The 4,392-nt window shown below is 36.6% G+C and overlaps 1 long non-coding RNA gene across 1 annotated transcript; it reads left to right on the top strand.

Moving 5' to 3' along the window:
* The first annotated feature begins 895 nt into the window (after nucleotides 1-895).
* Nucleotides 896-3,446, top strand: LOC127149907 (uncharacterized). Its single transcript, XR_007821774.1, has 4 exons — nucleotides 896-1,198; nucleotides 1,297-1,371; nucleotides 2,185-2,236; nucleotides 3,180-3,446. It is a non-coding gene; the product is annotated as an uncharacterized LOC127149907 (long non-coding RNA).
* The last annotated feature ends 946 nt before the right edge of the window (nucleotides 3,447-4,392 follow it).

Raw genomic sequence — 4,392 nt, 5'->3', positions numbered from 1 at the left:
AGATATATTTCTGTGTCCACGAATATAGACCAATACCAGTAAGTTAGTCTTTCACAAATGTTTGTAACACCAGTTGGGTCAAATTACCGTTTTACCCTTGGGTTACTTCTAGTCCATAAATATCAATGCTCCTCTAATGAACAACCTGTTTATGGTCCAACCACTAAACAGAAACTCCTCTCGTACCATAGAGAGGGTAGGGCCTTTTGTTCAAGTCCCGGAGACACCATTTAAGGGAACACTTATCTACTTACTCTAAAGGTGGGAATGAGTGAATTTCATCTTGTGTGATTATGTTTCCAGCTCCCCACTTGGTCTTGTCCCCAAAATGATAAGCATATTGAGTCGGCAATTTGGCCACTCTCACCCGTACAAATCAAAAGACAATCCCTCGCAAACAGAAGTTCATAATACACTCAGGATTAAGACTAAGTCATCTAGGTCATCCTAATGAAATAGAAATCCAACTAGTTAACGGAGTTACATCTAGTGATTACTATTTCGTGGTCCACTCTTATGCAAACTTATTGTAAACCCTCGTTCCATTCTCTTTTATTTTATCTATATATTTTATATCTCTTTAATGGTAAAAAATAAGTTGGAATACTTTTATACTCCTTAAGATTAATTCGTGTAATAAGGAAATTTTAGAACTACATTAATGGAGTTTTAAAGCATAATTGGTTCTGTAAGGGTGTTGAAAAAGAATGGAGGAGGGTAAAAAAGGAAGTTTAAATTTAAAGAGATGGGCATTTTTGTCATTCCATCATTATTTTTAAGTTTAAAAAAAGAAATAAAAAATAATAACTTTTTCTTCTTCTTCTTCATCGTCTTCTTCTTTTTCTCCTCTTTTTTTTTTTTTTATTCTTGATTCTTCTAGACAAAATGACACCCTCCCCCTCTTGATATTTTCTTCTTCTTCTTCCCAAGCTTCGACCAGCATCGCCCTTTCCGTTTCTGATCACCTTCTTCCGAAGCCGTCGCCCGTTGTTTCCGTGCACACCACCGCGCAGAACGACTCCCCTTGCGGTTCAGCCGCTCGTCGCTGTCTCCCGAAGTCGTCGCCTCTCCTTCCGTATGTGCTACTGGACCAAGCCAGCGGCTACACCACATTTCTTCTTCAGCCGCTATGTGTGGTAACCACCGGAGATCGTTTAGCCGCTGGCGTTTATTTTTCTTTCATATCAATCCTTTTAGAGTAAGAATATTGTGGTTTGAGTTGTCTTTTTGAGTAAATGTTGATACCCAATAAGTTTAGACTTGGTTTTCATCATACCCACTACATTTTGATGCTAGATTAAATTTTGGAAGAGTTTAAACTGCAGTCTAGCCATTCGGAAGCTCAAAATCGGACGCTTTGGCACACTTTAGGTAAGATCCTAAACTTTATTGAATGGGTCTTTAGACTCCACTGATTTTTGGTGCCAATATTAAGCAAACCATGGTTTATGAATGCTAGGATTCGATAGTTGAAATTTGTTGGAGCGATCTCATTGAAGTTAGATTACTTTGTTAAGTTCTTGAATAGCCGTGATGTCGGATGCTTAATTTGAAATTTGAAGGTAGTTAGAGTGCTCTTTGTTGAAGTTATGGATGCTTTGTTAAGTCTTTGGAAAGTTTTGGAATAATTTCATTGGATTTTTCCTAGAGTTGAAGGTTAAAGGTTGAAAATAGAAAGAGAAGACAGGTTTCGTGCGTGAATCTGCGAAGACGCTGTTGTGTTGAGTAGTTAGAAGTGTAGAAATGGAGTTAGGATCTCTATTTAGTATGGGTGGAAAGCTTATTTAATGTACTACAACTTTTATGAAGAAATTGTGAGCTAAATATGATTGGAAGTAAGCTTAATTTCATAAACAAGTTAGGGGATAGCAGAAGACTCCATTTTTGAACACTCTCTATTTCGGGCCAATTCTGTAGCAATCTATTGGGAATCGTATTTTCTTTCCTTCATGTAAATTATAGAGGACACCAAAATGAAGATTTTGACATAAAGAACACTCATTTTGGTTAATTATTGAAAGAGTTACAATCATTTAAATTTCATATTACGAATCTGGAAAATTTTGAGAATTTAAGAACCTTAGGAACTAAAACAAGTTTGATTTTGGCCTTATAAAGTATATTGAAGATTGTTGTGTCGTCTCCCTTTTGAAGATAATTAATAGACCCTAATCGTTGTTTCAGGCCAAATTGAAGTGGGGAAAGCGTATAACCCTGGGGGATCGAGTTACTGACAGTGAGTAGTTTATTTTTTTAGCTTTCTTTATACATATACACGTTATCTCTTGACATTGCTTGGAAACTACCATGATCTAAAACATGACCACATTTTCGTTGTTGTTTAAACAATGTGTTTATACATTGAGATTCAAAAATGTTCATAACTCAAAGTTGATAAAAACAGGTTTAAAGTCCTTGTTTCCATTAATACTTAAACGATATGTTTACTCATTATGATTTTGAGAATGTGTATGCTGTGATTTTTATAAAATCATGTTTCAAGTTTTTAGTTTATACTTTGTTTTGAATTATACTAAACCGATGCTTATGGTAAATGTTGGTGATTACCCTAAAGGCTACGCGAATGTGTTTTCGTAGCGCCACCTACGGTTGTCAGGGGATTCCGAGGCTGAAAGAGACCGTGATCGGAGATCTGAGAACCTAAGCCTAGTGAGGACATGGATGGAGGATTGTGATATGGCTTCGGGCCTAGCTGACCCCATGGTCGGGTGGCTCTATGTGCACATAGGAGCGATATGTAGTTACTACGGTAGGTGCTAAGTGTGCGTGTTCTCCATTTGGCCGCGTGTTTCCTTGTGGATATGGAGCACGTGTGAGCTATTCCTGGGCCGTATACTTAGTATGCTATCATGGTTGGTTCGATTGGTTGATGGTTGATATCATGGTGGGTATTACGGATGCGTGAGCTAGTTTTGGCCGCATGATGCCTTATCATGTGCGAGCTATTTTTGGCTGTATCCTTAGATGCCTTGCCATGGTTGTACGGATTACAGGTTTGTTGATGGACTAATGGGTATGAGTTAATGGTGCTTTTCACAAATATTATACTTCTAATGCATATTTATAATTTTTGTCTTTAAGCATGTTTTATGAGCTTTATATTTAAGAAACTTGCCACTCACTAAGTATTCGACTTACATTTAAATGTTCCCCCCCAGGTAGTGAACAAAGGCCAAGCGTTTAGATTGATCTCTCGTCATCAGTCGTACATCTCCATTATTCTTTTGTATGTTTGTAGTTTTTTTTTTGTAATGCATCATGGAGTGATTAGATGTAGCGAGAGTGAGGCCACGAACTTGTATAGGAGATCCCTCTTTAGAACGAAATCATTTTGTATGAATTTTTTTTTTTGTCAAATTCTGAACTTTACTGAAACCTTGAAACTGTCTGGATAAGTGTGTGGTGAGACACACTTGTTTTGTGTTGTGGAGTTTGAAGTTATAAAAAATTATATGGAAGTGCAAAAATTTCTTCCCTTTTACAGGTTTGGTTAATCCATATTTTAGGGGAGATTCTACCGAAATTTTTATAGAATTTTCTTGAAAAGGGTTGTACAAATCCTATATATGAAAGGAATGAGTTTAAGGAGTAGATTCACACCACGTTCTAGGTTAGAGGGGAAAACTTAGACCGGGGTATGACACTCATTACATAGGATACCCTCACTCGCATGTCGCATACATGAACGCAATGAATAAATGTGTTTGTATCAAATACAAAGTGAGCCGTATCCATAGTGTTAACAGGATTAGGTACCCAACCTTAACCCTATTCTATAGACTCTTTAAGTTGGTGTTGAACATTAATCCCCGTATGTCTCTACATACTGTTCAAGACTCATCAAACAGCTTAGGATGTTAGTTTACTGGATTTAGGTTATTAAGACAAAACTAATAATATAATCAATAACAGTTATTGAAATTATAATAATAAAACACTTTATTAATGACGGTCAATTGATTATATTTACTATCTACGAGTTTTAGGACATAAAACCCAATAGTTCCGCATTTCTTTTCTTTCGCATTTTCAATCGCCAAAACGTTGTCGTTTTCGTTCAATTCAACTCTCTGTGCGCGCATTCGAGTCTTAACACCTGCGAAACGAATTCTCAACACTTTTTGAAATGGAACTTTCATAAATATTACGAACTCTACGCTGACATGTGTTGCCTTTTGCTCAAATGTGCACCCCAACGTCATGGTTTCAAAACTCCATTCCCGCATTTTATTTACTTGTGGATTATTTTCAATGGCATTTTCGTAATCTTTTTAAACTTTTATAAAAGTTGCATCGTTTCCAACCATTTTTTTGTCCATGCGCGTCCTTCAAGTCTGAAGTTTGAGTCCTATTGAAAGTTATTTCCATATG

Source organism: Cucumis melo, chromosome 6, assembly GCF_025177605.1.
Source record: "Cucumis melo cultivar AY chromosome 6, USDA_Cmelo_AY_1.0, whole genome shotgun sequence".
Classification (NCBI taxonomy): Eukaryota; Viridiplantae; Streptophyta; class Magnoliopsida; order Cucurbitales; family Cucurbitaceae; genus Cucumis; species Cucumis melo.
The sequence above is the reverse complement of the archived record's forward strand: the minus strand, read 5'-3'. Positions and strand labels throughout refer to the sequence as shown.